Here is a 16,743-nt window from a genome sequence, read left to right as displayed (position 1 = left end):
TTGTTAGTTTGCTTCTTGCACGAAAATTGGTGTCCCTAGCACCTCAGTCCTTTGCAGCATTCCCCTCAGGAAGTGGTTCCACCAGCTATTAGTTGAGTATGATACTATTTGGACTGACAGGGCAGCAGCATGTGACTCTTACGTATTTTCAAATTCCTGTTGAAATACGGTGCATGCAAGCAACGCAAATGGAGGGCTAACCAAAACATACACAGAAAGCCAACACAGAGACTTTTGGGATGACTTCTTTACAGTTCTGTGTGCTGTTATCCTAAAGGCAGTTGTTGCTACTGCACTGCAGCTCACAGAACTAATGAAATAAGCCTTACAAAAGCCTTCCGACATATGTCATTGTTGTGATCTTAGAGAAGAGGAAGCTGAACAAAAAGGACAATGAAAAGATAGAATAAATCTCAGGGTTTTATTTTCCATTTCTTGCCATGACCATAACTCAATTCTCTTTTGCTTGTTATGGCTCTCAGACCCCTTAATCCTCTTTATCCTGTATTACACCTGCATCAGACATAATTAAGGACTTTCTGGTTTTCCTAAGCCAATGCTGGTTTGGAGCCCAGGACTTTATACTCCCCGAAGTCTTCTAGATACTTGAGAGCAAGTAGGGTGAACCTAAAATTGAAAATATTTACTATAGAATTCCTGGGTGTATTTTCAATCATTGAAACAGATGGAGGGATTTTTGCAGGTCTTATTTTAGGATTGATTAATACTGATTTCCCAACCAGTTGGAATTTGTATGCTTCTCCCTCTTGTACATAATCTTTTTGAGGGTCAACTGCATCCTTAGCAACTATACTATGAGTATAGTCCAACATGTGAACTGGGAAACATTTTACATTTTAATAGTCCAAAGTAAGGAGAAACATTTTCTGCAGTTTAAGATGTGAAACAGTGAAAATAGAAACAAAACAGCCCCACTGCACCAAACCACCCCCTTTCACATCCAAGTGGAAGGATTTGAGCTGATTTTGGCACAGTCATCTGACAATTGTACACATTTTATTCTCATAAGGCTACACAAGCAAACCATTTGTACAGCTAATACATAAAATTCTTATGACAAACCTGTTGTTTAGATGTTTTGTAAATTACTGTGCTGTACACAATAAAAACATAGTAGAAAAATAATCTGATTATGTGTGAAGAGAATACTTCTTTAGAATACTATCTAAATTCTTCATCAGTATAACCTGTTCATGACAAATGACTTATCCAAATAACATCATTGATGTGTGTCAATCTATATTACAACTTAGTCTTTAGGACTCCCACTTCACAGATGTACCAGACCTCTGTCATTCACCTTTATTCTTCTTTTTTTTAAAGCACTTACTGTCCTATAGTTCATACTCTTCCTTCACACACCTTTCAAAAAGCTTGAACCCAAGCATCAGCCCCATCCATAAAAAGAAAGAATGAGGTAGAGACAAAATTAAGGGAACTAAACAAAAACTATCAGCAAAACAAGGCTAGAATATTAAAGACTACATGTTTATGTGCCTAAAATAAAAAGCAGATTCTGCCTATTAACCTGGACCCTGATTTTCTTAGCACATATAGGTTTAATGACTGCTAGCATTGAGTACACACCTTCTCATTTAGCTAATTGTGTGTTTTCATGTTTCAAAGTTCTTTGTCTTCTTGCTCAATTCAAATTACACAGAACAATTAGCTTATGTCAGAAAATCAGAAGAAGAAGAAAGGGTTATTTTCTTCTCAGTTACATTTCTTGATTGGAGATGCAATGAAAATCTGAATGAAAGAAGCTGATGCCTCTCACTCTAGCTGGTGGACACAGAGTACTGGTCAGCTCTCAGTGAGAGTCCATCTGCCCTTGTCAATGCTTTGAACACTTGTCATTCAAAGATTCCCAGTCTGACAGAAAAACAAGCAGAATTTAGACCCAGCTATTAGTCCTCTGCTGCTGCTATATTTATACACCATTTGTAGTAACTATGTCCTAGAAAAGTCAAATGCTATCCCTGGAAATATAAAAGGCTGATTTTACAGTAAAAGAGCAGAAGTTTTTGCTAAAATGAATAGAGAAAAATCATTAAGTTGTGAAATTTCTTGTGGTAATAATACACATGGTTTAATCTGACTGCCTTCACCCCCCACCCCAGAATTTAGATGTGTGAAAACAGTAACAGAATGACTTAGAAAATTATGTAAGTTCTGGAGACTGTCCTTCAGCACCTTTCACACTGTGGATGAGTAGTTCAATTAAGGCTATAAACTAGAGAGAGGGATGACTTCCATACCTATATGTGATTAAACATCTGTCCCAGTGAGGTCCTGATCTTTAAAGATGGTATTAAGCACTTTCTATCTTACAGGTTAAATCTCCGAAGCAAATAGTAGAATTTACTTTCCTTGTTGATTGAATGACTCATTTTCACAGGAAGTTTTCATCCCATTAAAAGGTATCTCCAAAGGAATCTCCTTCATGTTATACTGAGACATGGCTTTGTTTCTTCTGTCTGCCATATATAAAACAAGAACTCACGAAAAAGGCTACGAAAACCTTACCAACACACCTGTGACCTATAACAGAGAAGCCAGTCGCATCCAGTGCGGGGCCTGCTCACACCCTGAAGCAAATGGCAAAACTTTAGAAAACTTACTGTCATTTTAACAGGCTTGAGTAAAACAGAACCAGGCAAAGCTCATGAACTTAATCTGTTGTTGTTGTTGTTGAAAACTTGAGAATTTTTAGGGTTAAACAAGTTTGCCTGTATATTTAACAGATACAAATGCAGCACGCAGACACAGCACCACTAAAGCTGCAGCACAGCCTTTCTTTCATGTACACAGAAGCAGATCGTGCCCAGGTGAACACTGCTGCAAGCACTATCACTAACAAAACACTTACTTTTGCACAAAATTCACCTTCTACCTCTTCACCAAAAGGCTGTTGTCACAAAATTCATGTAATCAGATTCTCATCCTCTACATATCTCCACAGTTGTATGGAGACAGATGATGGTTTACACTACATATTTTCCTAACCCATAAGAATAGGCTTAACACTTACTACTGGGTGTTAGGAAAATTAATGGCACTATGAAAATTAGAAAGTCTGTGTTATACACCTACAGGAGAGAACAGCATCTTCTTACATCCTGCAGAGAGATGAGTATAGTTTTCAGAAACCTGAAAAACCCAGACTGATTTCACAAAGGTGTCAAACAGAACAAAAACCACAGAGGAGAATTTTTTCAGGAAAACAGAGGCATAGATTTTCTTGATTCAGTGGAAAGAAACAGCTTATGGGAGCTTATGGTTTATGGGATCATAAAGATCAATCTGGGCAACCCCCATTTTGCTCTACACAAGAGCAATGTGTGTTCTGTTAGGTATCTGACTGCCCAGCTAATTTATAATTTTTTTACTCTCATCCCTAAAACTTTTAACATTTTTGGTATGCAGTAAAACCTGTTGACAAAATGATGAAATTATTTCACTCTTCCTAAAATATCAGATGAATTATCTACTGTTTAACCCTATTTTCAGCATTCTACTAAACCTTACAACAATGAAAATCCTTTTGCACAGACACTAATCAGCTATTGTATAACCTTTAGAAATACTATTAGCCTTTGTAATCCAGTCCATTAAATGCAAAGTAGCCTATATGCATTAACTATTATATCAAAATTATGAATGATATCAAACTATTAACTACGAATGATATCAAAATGCATTAAACTAGGCACCAAAAGTACAAAAATTCTAATCTATTAGAAAAAGAGCTATTTGCTCATCATTTGCTGCACAAGTTTGCTGGCTGAATCACCTTTCTCAATGTTAAAATTCAATGCACATATATGACACAACTGAACAGGAAAACTTACATAAACCAGTGTATTTCTACAGAGAGCAGCCTGTTATGCACACTAACAATTCATGGATTTGGATGCTGACATGAAGTATAGAAACCTGTCCAGTGGCTGTAACCAAAATCTCAAAATTCTTCTTCTAAAAAATCTGCATCTCTGCAGTTCCTTATTTGATATAGGTGACAAATTATACAGCGAGCAAGGGTTACCCTTTAAATTTATTCTTATACCCCTGACCAGCTCCATGAACAGTTGCTAGAGGCTACGTATATATAAAGCTCAGTCCCAATTCAGACACAGTTTCTTATCCAGTAAACCTGCTGGTTGAAACTGGGATGGGAAAGGATTATTCTTATTTTCAAAGTGATGTTTTCTCCCCTGCATATCAGACCCAACTCACCAGAAAGTCTAATTAAGTGCCCAGGCTTGTGTATGTGGTGGCAAAAAAAACCCCTCCAATCTGTGAGGGAAGGAGCTGTAGAAGAAGGGTAAATGAGTAATGTAGTAAAAGAATGGATTAAATAAGACACAGAGAAAAGAAGACCATATGAAAGAAGAAATAAGAAAAATCACGAAAGAAAAATTAAACTAGAGGAAGTTAGCAAAGATAATGGAAGAAGAGTTTACAGCTGTTGATAACAAAATATGATTAAAATGAAAGATAAGCAGAATAAATGCCACAGAAAACCTGAAATGTTTTTTTTCTGCTACAATTTACAATAATCAACAATAGAACAGATTCAGTAATGTAAACAGTGTCATATTACGTATAAGCAGAATCTAATTTTCTTGTACAAGAATCTAAAATGAATGTTTTATGAAATGTCTGAACTTTTGATGTCTAAGAAAGTAATTTGCTGAAAGACTTGGTGCAGTATTCATCTTTCATTCTTGCCTTGAAAAGGCATGAAATCCTGCAGAAATTACCTAGAAGAAATAATGGCTTAAGGAAGGAAGTCAAGGTTACATGAAAAAATGCCAACAGTTGAAAAGTTCTATGTATTCAATAATTTTTAGAGGCAGCCCCACTGAAAAATTGCTGCTCCAGCAGAAAAAGAGACTCAAATCAATGAAAAAGGAGCAAAGGATAGAGAGAAGAGTTTGATGCTAAGAGGTAACGTTTTAAAGAGTTACAAAAAAACCCCATAAAGATCAACTGGACATTGAGTAGATGGTGCATCTGGAAAGGAACATAAGCTAAGGATCATTTCCCAACAGTGGAAGCTGAGAATTACAGATAGAAAACAAAGGGCCAGAGCAAATGACATGGCATGAGGAGGACAGCAGACCACACATCTGGATGCTGGGTGAAAAGTGTGGGCCTTGACAGAAGGGCAAACATGCCTCATATTTTTCAGTCTTTTTTTTTTTTTTTTCCCTGTTCCCCAGGCAATGCCATAATAACTATCCATCATTTTGGTGTAATTTTCAGTTTCTGGGTTCAGATAAAAGCCAAATCACACATGGCTGGCAGAGCACTTGATCTCTGCCTCTTTAATTCAACCTGTGTCTTAAAATAGACACGTTGGGTTCATTCTCCTCAGACAGAAAGGATGGATCACCAACTCATGCAAGCTTCACTAGTTAAGATTTCATAAATGTTTTATGACTTTATATAGTACCTATTTCAGCATCAACAGAGTGGTAAACATAATGAATGTGATTTAATGGAGGAATGTATATATAAATCACTAGACAGAACTGACAGAAAATCATACAAATTTACTCTAAGCTCCATATAATAATCAAAATAAAATACCAGATGGCATTTTTTTTTTCACTGACAGAAACATTCTCTCTGTGCTTTATGTCACTATAATAATCTTTGTGATAGAAAATGAGTTAACATATTGATTACTTCCCCCCTCTCCTTTAATGCAGGGAAAACTATTATAAGAAGGTATCTGGCTTATATTTAAACACAGAATGACCAAAGAGCCATCCAACTAATCAGAGGATAGTGCCAAGATCCACGGCCTAAGAAACCAGAAAGAGACTGTATCTCATTTAATTCCCTTCTCAAGCTTTCCACTGCTGAAAACCAGGATAGTCATTGTCTTACTGTTCAACAACACATTTTTAAAAGCCTAGTACAAAAAAAAAAAAAAGAAAAGAAAAGAAAAAAACCTAAAAAATTTTTCATTACAGAGGTTTTCTAAATGGACCAATCAATCACTTACATCTGTAATTTGCTAAAGGGGAAGTGTAAGAGGACAAGACCACTTTGTAAAACTGGTTCATTTATATACAGAGAACAAAACACTCCGGCCTGCAACAAAATGCAGCATGTTCCTTCTTGTGTGCTTTGTGGGGTTTCATCCAGACTGCTGGGGTGGATGGTGAGATTCATCTCATAATATTTATGGGCTAGAAGAGGCCCCACTTAGGCTGCAGAACTCAAATTGCATATATCAGAGCTGAGAATCACGACTGGAGAGCTCACCAAAAGCTTTTTGCAGGGACAGGAGAGCCATTAAAGGGAATACTACAGTCCAGAGCACAGCCTACAGGGCAGTGAAAGGGTGCACAGTCATAAAAGCATACAGCAACTAAGACTGGGGTGGGAGAAGACATTAATCCAAGGAGTGACTTCCTCTTTCATGAGAGAACTGGCTAAAAAGGGCTATTATTACTCTGCCCAGAAAGAAATCCAACATGAATTGAGGTTTCCAAAACAGAAATAACTCCAAACACAGTGTGAGAGACTCACACTAAAAATGTGGGCTTTTACTGTAATTAAAAGGCTAAGAAATTTACAAAGATATGGAATTTGGGGTCCAAAAGGATAGGACAAGGAAGTTTGACTGTTTCAGCATGGATCTGAAAGCCAAGACAGGGCTTTTAAAAGCCCACTGTCTCAGGAAGGTACCCCTTGAGAGAAGGTGAGGAGGATGTATGGACTGAGTCATACTGAAGGTGGAGTGGCTTTCTGTAAACTTCTGAGGGAGAATATTACACAGATTAGATGAAGTACAGCACCATTTCAAAGTGAGAGATGCTCTGGGTTACATCCTGCCACAGTCAGATATAAAACATGTCAAATAATTTCTAAAATTTACAAGTTTATGATCAGGCATAAAACTTGGATCTTTCATTACTTGAGCTGCAGCTGAAATATATGCAAAAACCACTTTCTAATTCAGCTGCTCACCAGAACATCTTAAATTAAAATTAGATTAAAATATATAATTTCAATATGCAATTTCAAGTTCCCAAAAAGTGCTAATGCTATGTAACCTTAGTTAATAAAGCTGTAATAAACAGGATCAAACCAAGGAGATGCCAGTATGCTGTACATGAACAAATACAACAGGAATTCATCTCTTTTCAAATAGGTTTAGTAAAAATCAGAATATTTACTTAGTCAAAGTTATCTGACTCTCATCAGGTAACTAATTAAAAGAAATTGTGCTCATTTAGACTGTTATTCCAAGCACTTTCTGAATATAATTTTTGGTTTTGGAAATCTTTCATAATGATTTGACAGACTTTCATCTACACAACTATGTTCTCAAGGTTTGAAACACATATTATATTATTTGATAAATGGATAACCCAGCGACCCATTAATTGTGTAACTTCTCACCAAACAAAAAAGCAACATTTCTTTTTTGAAATATCAGGTTGCAGCCGTATCCCTTTCAGAAAGGTTAAAGAGATTTATCTTTCAAGTACAAATAGGATGGTCTTGAGATTCATCAAACATTCATTGTGGGATCACAGGTCCGTGCTTTCTTTCAGCAGACATTCATTACTGTGCACTCACTTGGCAGATGCATAATATCCAAACTGCCTCATTGCCATGAGATGGCTGTTCATCCCTAACATCAAGTTTGTTGGAATGATTTCCCTACACATCTGAGGGCATGACACCACTTCTGCTCTTGTATTTTTAAGCTATTTGTACAACAGCACTCCCACGTAAAGACACTGACAGTAAAGGTAGCAGATTGTCACATTTTATTCTGAATCAGACATGGCCATGTAATAAAGGAATGCTAGCTAAATCCTGGGGCTTTTTTAAAGGAAAGAATTGCTATCACAACACCACTCAAAATCAGAATATTGTTGCATTATGAATATGCAAAAGATTTTTAGGTGAATTGTTTGAGTGCTGGTGAATTCTGGTTTTATGTACTGAGTTCCAATAGTTGGGCCCATTGCTTAAGAAAACCTTCCTGCTCAGTATGACTGCTTTCTTTTTGAAAAGCACAGTTTTAATGACTCTTGGATTTTATTTCTCCAGCACTAAAAATGCCAGATATGTGCATTAATGAACCCAAGCACACATGCCAAGAAAAATATATGCTATTACACCTTCTTCTAAGGAAGTTGTTGCAGCTAGTTACATTTTTCAAAATATTTATCAATTCAAGGAGTACACTACGGTAAAGCGTCTTGAAAGACTACATGCAGAAGTCCTGTGTGTAAAGCAAGACATCAGAGGTCTAGAAATAACTTTTCATGAAAACTGAAAGATATTTTTGGGAAAACTGCTGTAAAATCAATATATTGACAGAGGCATCAAAGTTATATGGACATTTCTTGCAGCATCTTGCAGCACCAAGTGAATAAAATTCAGTTGATAAATAAATTCAGTATTAAATAAAAAGTTGAGAACAATTTAAAGATTGTGGTGGCTTTACGAAGCAGGAAAAACATATGTACTACAGTGAATTTGGACTTGAACAAGTTTTCCCAGCTGAAAGGAAAGTTCTATGACCTTACTTCTTTAGAAATATATTTAAAGTAGTAAAATAAGTAAGTGCCTTGTGTATAATTTCAGATGTATGTTTGGGTGTGCATTTTACAAACCATGTACAATTCACAAATTCTATTTTCAGACAACCTTATTTCTCCACATGCTGTGTAAATAATGCAGCTACTTTTTTAAGAAAGACTTCACTTACATAAATACCTGCCATGACTAGAGTAAGCTTTCCTCTGTTTTAATCATCATCAGTGACATAGCTCAGTGAATGCTTTTAACTGATATTAAGCACTTTTGCATATTCAAATGAATCCGTAATGGATTTTATAGTAACTACTAGAAATATTTTGGAAGTCTTTAGGAAGGTGTTTGCAGGCCAGCCCTCAAAGATAAAGTCATAAGCTACCTAAAACATAACCAACTCTTGGCAGTTTAATCTTAAACACCGTAGATGGTCGCTCTATTTGTAATTTCCGAACATCAAACTTCTGCACAAAGCTTTGTGACGTACCAGAGCGGGCATCAGCTGCTCTGAAGGGCAGCATTTCTTTTTTGTACAGATGATGTTTACCAGTGGCTCTTATGAATCTTTAGCTTTAGGTAAGAGCAACTCTAAGAGACTTGCCTTGAAGAAACTACTGGGTATTTGAGTGCAAAATACCATTTATTTTCAGGTCTTATGCTAAGCATAAAACCTAAGGAGCTCACATCACTAGGCACTCCTGAGAACTTCAGTTAAAACCAGCCAGTTTTGAGTAACAACATAACTACATCTGAAAGGGCTACATTTAAGAAAGAATGTCTTTCCTGAAATCATATCATTTATGCTTAGGCTTTTTTGCTTTACAGACACTTAGAAATGGGGACGGATGAGGGAGGAGGAAGAACCAAACAATGAGAAAAACAACTATTTTGTTTACTTCTGACAACCTTGAAACTTCAGCCAGAGCTATATTGCCTTGATTTATTTTAGCATTGAACTTGCACACTTGACTCTAAAACATCCAATTAATCTCCTGTCTCTCTGCCCCTTCCTCCCCCATGGAAACCTCAATGATAGAAACTACATTTTCAAGTTAAAAAAAAATTTAGTGATTTTCATTTGATCAGGCAGAACTATTTTTTTCTTAGACATTGCTGATGCATCCTTTTTTGCACAGGCAAAATTTCAAAAATCAAATACAATGCTTTCACAAGAGCAAGAGAAAAATGTTTCTGCAGAAGCTTACTGTAAAAGCTCCTGGAAAGGGACACTAAATTCATTGGGCTTTCTGAATACATATGATAGTTTAAGAAAGGTCTTTACCTTCCTAGTACAGAAAAAATATTTCAAGCAATTTGAGTGGGACTGGACAAAAGGTTGACAAGAGATTATTTGGCATCATGCTCTGTTGGAAAGATTTAATAGAAGATGGCTGATGTGACTATAATGGAAAAGCACAATTTTTCCTCCCTTTCCATCAACACGTAGAATGCAGAAGACAGCTGCAGTTGGCAGTTGACTTATCCAGGAAACGCTGAAACTCCCACTTAAAATGATCTTTGTCCTCCAACCTTCATTGCTGCAAACAGGGTTGGCAACTTCTGTTCAGGTGGATTTCGGACAACCTATAATTTCCCAAACTAGTACATATGTGGCATACTCCAAATAATGGAGAAAGTAGTGGCAACTACAAGACCCATCAATGAGAGTACCTGCAGCTCAGTGAGATCACAGGAGCCCTGCTCAATCCTCTGCCCATGAGTAAATTCTCATGCTAGCACAGACCTCATCTGGAATCCCCTTACATAGCCACAGCCTCTTCCACAGAAATGACCAGAGTAAAACTGCCCCCACCCTCGTGAGGGATGCTGTCCTCCAATCCATCCAGCAGTCTCACACTAGCTCCCTTCTTCAAATCTAGCCTTTGGCAGGGGCTCCCAGCCCTGACCAGCCTCTTCCAGCCCCTACACAACAGAGTCTGGACAGATGGGAATTTAGCAGCAGAAAGCCATCTACTTTTCAGTATAACCTTTTCTTCAGAAAACTAACCTTGCTACCATGAGTCCATCGTGTCAGAGGAGCCAGCATTAGGGAACTGCTAAGCCATGACATTTTCATACCGATTGGTCAACGAGATAGAGAAGCATCAAGCCCTTGACTTTTCTTCCTGTAGGCAGGGTACGGCCCATCAGCCATTTGGTGGCTATCCGTGATTCAGGTATCTTCTACTACTCTTTGCCATGTGGCTTTCCTACTACTGATTATGTTCCTGCTGTTCCCAAAAAACATTCATGCTTTATGAGGTGTACGATCACATCATACCTGTAATCTTTCCAATATGACACATTTAAGGTTTTCTTTTATCTCCATTCTGTTAATTGCTTTGCTAAAATTTAATTGAAATGCTGCTATCATATGCTAATAGCTACAAAAATTTGATGGATATATTTAGGAATAAGAAATAAGTGCTGTAACAGAACTTCAACATGAATCTGTCTTCATAAGCAGTGTCTACTGAAATTGTATTCTTTTTTTTTTATTCAGAAATTATATCTTCCTTTCCCTTATGAGTGGAAAGGAGCTTATTTTCTACCAAAACAAATAGGACCAAATTTTACAGCTTTGAGTAGTTCTTTGTTTTAAATTAGATAATTGGAAAGATGAAACATATGTCATGGTTATAATTACATGACATTTTCACTCCTCTACCTGTTCCTAGCCTCTCATCCACCTGCACGGCAGGAAACGGAGGGATAAAGCCAGATATTTCTTTAATGGAGTTTTCATTATTATTTGAATTTTAATTTCATTATCTGTTAAACGTGAAAGAAATGTTTGGTTCCTCTTGTGATATTAGGGAAGGGGAAGGAGGCTTTAAAAGAGAGAATAATCAGTAAAGAATTATTGCTTAGAATTCAGTGATAAAGACTCTTATCCTAAACTTCAGACATTATGTACATAATGAAATAGATGACTACTAAGAACTTAATAAACAAACTTTTAAGACCATCAGCCATTTGAAAAATTTATTCAAACTTATGGTTTTTTACAGCAGCTCTCTTGATCCAAACTTATTTATTAGGGACAATGTGACTTAGAGGGGAGCCTGATTTTCATTGAAACTGTCAAATATGATGTTTTTTAATCTCATCATACGCATGAGATGAAAAAACACTAGAGTGAAGTGCTTCTAACATGTTTCCTGTAATGTAAGGTGTCAACCCTTCTGAAGCTCTGTTATGTTGTTTGTACTAGGCAAGATATTGCTCGTTCCTTTAATAAATACCAGATCTAATCTCACCAGTATTCAATGCAACATCCTCAGACATGCCAAAAAGCAGTAATTAAATCATAGCATTCATAAAAGTCAAACAGTCAGATGCCAGTGTGGACTATTTACGTGAATTAATATTCTTATTACTGATTCGCTCTCCCAGGTTTTCAGAATGCAGCCTCCAGGATCATGTTCACGTCCCTATTCTTACATATTTTGGCACCTAGAACACTTGCAAGAATCAGTATTTTGCCATGGCTGCCTTCTGAGCACTTAAAAAGGATTAATAAAATTAGCCTCACTATGCCACTAGAAAGAATAAACGTACTCTGGCAGTTCTGCAGATAGAATTTAAATCACCTACATTTTTTCCCCCAGGAAGACATGCTGTTTCTGGGCCAGAAGTTCTGTATCCTCTGATTTTCACTTTTGTACCTTAAGCCCAAGGCCATCTTTCTCTATAAATTAACTACTAAAATAGCACAAAGCTTGCACTAGCTGCAATTTAAACACATTTTTGTAATTCACAAATGGAAGTTCCCACACTGGCAATCTCCTGCCTTTTGTATACCCAGAAAGAAAAATCCAGCACTCCTTTTGGACAATCACAGGTAGCTGCAACCCTTTCTTCTTCTGGGGCTCTTCTTAAGTACCTTTGATTGGCATTTGATTTACTTTTCCTCCCATCTTCTTTTAATGCCCTTTTTTTTTCATGAAACAAAGGAGAGAGAGGATGAGCAGGCTGCTGTAGAGAGCTACACAGATGCAGCTCTAAACAAGAGCAGATGTAATTAAAAAAAAAAGCAACCTAGAAATTGACAGCATGTTTACAGTAAGTATGTCTGTAAGAAATGTATACCTGTTTCTGTGGGTGGGTAGATATCAGGGTGAAATCGGTTCCCCAGGGAGCCTGCCAGTAAACCTTATAGTAAAATACACTTTATATTAAACTTTATTAAAACTCCATGAAGTCAGAATGGTCTTTAACTTGCACAGCTCAAAAGGTCTGCTAGGATTAAAACAAAAAAAAATTGTTTTAAAACGAAACAAAAAACCAAAATAACTTTTCAAGTAGAGGCAATGTTTGAGTTTTCTAGGGATAACTGGAGAGAACTCCAGTCACTCTGCAGCTGCCCCTGTGCCATAGGAGTTATCTCACTCTGCTGGCCTGGCTTGAGCATCTCCCATAACACTCCACTACCTTCTACATTGTATTATTAAATTGAATTTTCTCTGTGACAAGAGCAATACGTGTGTTGCTGGTTTTACCCCAGCCAGCAACCAAACACCACATAGCCACTCACTCATTCCCCCACCAGCAGAATCGAAGAGAGGATCATAAGGGTAAAAGGCATAAAACTCGGGGGTTGAAAAAAAGTCAGTTTAATAGGGAAAGCAAAAGCCACGCACACAAGCAAAGCAAAACAAGGTGCTCATTCAGTGCTTCCCATGCAGGTGTTCAGCCATCTCCCGGAGAACACAGCCCCATCACAGATAACAGCTATTTGGCAAGACAAATGTCATCACTCCAAATTTTCTCCCTGTTCTCCTTTTTCCCCCCACTCTGTATACTGAGCATGATGCCCTATGGTCTGGAATAGCCCTTTGATCAGTTTGGGTCACCTGGCCTGGCTGTGTCTCCTCTCAACCTCCCATGCACCCCTAAATTCCCTGCCAGTACAAAAACCAGAAAAGGCCTTGGCTCTGTGTGAGCCCTGCTCAGCAATAACAAAAACATCTCTATGTTATCAATCCTGTGCTCAGCACAAATCCAAAACACAGCCCCATACCAGCCCCTGGGAAGAAAATCAACTCTACCCCAGCCAAAACCAGCACGCAGTCGTGAAAAATTGAACTCTCTCTGCCTATTCCACTCCTGTCAGCTGTAACACACCTTGGGTAGGTCTTGTGGAGCTTCTCTATGTACCAAACCATCACCAGCTGAGAAACTACACCCTCATTCCAGGCACCTTTGGTTTCAATTATCCTTCCAAGGGCATCATATTCTAGCTGAAGCAGTATGCTTATGTGTTCTTGATAAGTCCAGATCATGGTCACCCATAGATTTACTGAAAGCTGTTTCATCCAGACAATTTTGCTCCAGCTTGTCACAGAAGGAAAAAAAGTTGTCATGGTTTTTGGGTTTAGTTGGCTTTTTGGTTTTGTTTTTATTAAACTAATTGTAGAACTTACTGCAAGTAACTTATTTTGATCTTATAGTTCAATTAATAATTAATCAGAACCAGCAGGTTCTGTGCCAAGAGACCAGGTCTCTGCCCTTTCCTCAGCCCCAGCTCATTTCCCATCTGTATGCAAGCAAGCAGAGTAAAACCGAAACAGAGATCTCACATACAAATGTGATGACAAAGGAGAAGCAAGGCTGGAATGTGACTACTTCTTTTGGAAGCCTAAGACTACACCAAGTTTGAAAAGAGATTAAGCCAGAGAAGCACCAGGTAGAAAAGCGGAAATCATGAGATCTGGATCTGTCACTGACAAGCTTTTTAATAAAGTCACAGCTCCATGCTGTACTTTTCCCTTCTCATTATTTTTAGTTTAAATTAGAAAAACCTCAAACTTTTTTTAAATTGAAAAATAATAATAAGCTTGTTATAGAAACGAACCAGGGAAGTTCACACCTCCTGTGGGGTTTATAACCTTGAGAAAGCCACCCAACAACTTCATGTCTGCACAACAGAGCGTGGCAGCCAATCTGTACTGTACATACATTGTTGCAGTGATTTTTTAAATACTCTTAAGAATTTCACACATGTAATAAAGATTGACAAGCACACGAGTCATTCTGTAGGTCATCTGCTACACAGATGTATTTTCCATCCCTTCTCTGAGCAACTTTCTTCTGTTAAAACAAGGTCATTTTGGATTATCAAATTCTAGTCTGGATTACCAAATCTTCTCAGCTGAAACTATAACCGATCCATGATCCTCCCATCTATTGATGTGTTCACAGCGTTTTTCACGCAACTCTAAAATTAAACAAAGAAAGCAGCCATATTCCACCTCTGTGGGAAGACTGCATAGTCCTTTTACAAAACTCTGGATCCTTGTTCAAATACCAAGAATCCAGTGGTACACAGATTCAGTGAGATGACAGCAGTCATACAAACAATATTATCCTTACAAGTAAATCATTTTGCTAAGGCTGCAACATTGTCCTATTCCTAGGAAAGTGACTAGGAGTTCGGATCTTTTTAAATCTCTTTTGTAGTCATTTTACCAATTAAACACTTACAGTCCTTTTAAATAAATTTACAGTTAAAGTCACAGCTTAAGTAATTGTCAGCAATTTCTGTGTTTCTTTGAATTGCGTTTGTTTATATTACCATGATACCTTTAGATACTAATTTTCATTCCAAATGGATTTAACATCAGAAATGGTTATCACCATTTGCCAAGAGCATTGAGTGATTTCTTTTTTGATCAACAGTGTTACCAAGGGGCAATCAACCTAACCTGCAAAAGACTCCCAGTAACACCACTGGGGACAAAGCTGTGCTGCTTTTTTCCTAATCACACTAGGAAATACCATCACTTCATTGTGAAAATCCCAACAAGCCTCCAAATCCTTACTTTTAAAAATTCAGTTGCCTGAAGGCCTGTGAAGGAGTAAGAGTCAATCTACAAGAAGCTTTTTTGACACAGTAAAATTTCCCAAGATGCTCATGATTTTCACGTCTTCTTGCATGGGCACAAGAGGAATCCTCTATTCATATTAGCATGTACTATAGAAGGATTTTTATTTAAAAACAGGATTAACATCAACTGTCACATCACGGACTGTATTTGAATCCTCTCTTAGGTAAAATATTTATAGAGGAGAGATTTTTCCGGTGTTAGCCATGTGGTATTTTGCGCAGTAACTTTGTTCTGTAGAAGTTGATATCACAGAGACAAAACGGAGTCAAGAAGACAAAATCGTGAACATGCTGTTATTTAAGAAAGGAAACAAACAACAAAAAAACCCCAAACCACCATGCAAACAGATGGAAAGAGCTGCTTGATAAACTGAACTCATGCAGGGCAAAGAAAGATGGCTTCTGCTGATTGAGCCTAACAACTGGCCAATTCCTTAAAAATCTTTGTTGCAAACATTTTGGTTGTGATGCCAAATCCTCAGTTTTGTTCCACAGTCTAATGCTGCATAACTGCAGTGTGACAGTCAAGTGGGTTTCTTCTACCCTCATGACAGCCACATACCAAGAAAGGAAGGTATTACTTGATTCATTTAAAGAACTTGTACTTCCTTAACCCAGCTCCTTTAGCCATTCTTAAGCCTGAGTTCATCTTAGGAAAACTACAACACAACTGAAAAAAAAGACCAAAAACAAACTGATAAGGCTGGTAGGGCCGAAAAGTCCAAAAAGTAGCACAGTATAGCTTATGCATACTATATACCTGCAGGGATATTTTTACAGATGAACCCTTTGATGAATTTCCCTGGCAGCACTTTAAGTTTTGGAATGTAGAAAAGTCAGGTTACAAGTATCTCTTCTACATTAATCTGCCTTTAGACTAACGCGGGTACAAAGAAGAATATTAGTCACATTGATTGGGGTGGTAATTTCAATTAATACTTCAGTCACTGGACTCAACTATAGGTCAGTCCCCTATGTGCACACAGGATGCTTTGGAATGAAGCAGGGAGAAGTCATTCCTTCATTACAGTGGGGAGAAGTGGCATGGTCCATCTGACATTATCCATCCATCTGTCCAGACATTCACCCATCTTTAATTGGACATCTCTGGTAAAACTGATTGCTCAGACAGCCTGGAACTGCAGGGCGCAGGCTCCCTTTCACTCCTGCTGGGTGAAATAACAAGCCCCAAACCTCTGGACTGCAAGAGCCTACAAAATCACCAGACACAGAGCACATGCTTCATTTGCTTCTGACCTTTT

General features: G+C 37.7%; 1 protein-coding gene across 1 annotated transcript in view; it reads right to left on the bottom strand.

The window, feature by feature from the left end:
• Positions 1 to 16,743, bottom strand: part of CCSER1 (coiled-coil serine rich protein 1) — a gene marked incomplete at both ends in the record, with an annotated part of 543,822 nt that overhangs the window by 287,891 nt on the left and 239,188 nt on the right. The window lies entirely within an intron of this gene.

This window comes from Coloeus monedula, assembly GCF_965178545.1.
Source record: "Coloeus monedula genome assembly, chromosome: 5".
NCBI classification, from domain to species: Eukaryota; Metazoa; Chordata; class Aves; order Passeriformes; family Corvidae; genus Coloeus; species Coloeus monedula.
The sequence above is the reverse complement of the archived record's forward strand: the minus strand, read 5'-3'. Positions and strand labels throughout refer to the sequence as shown.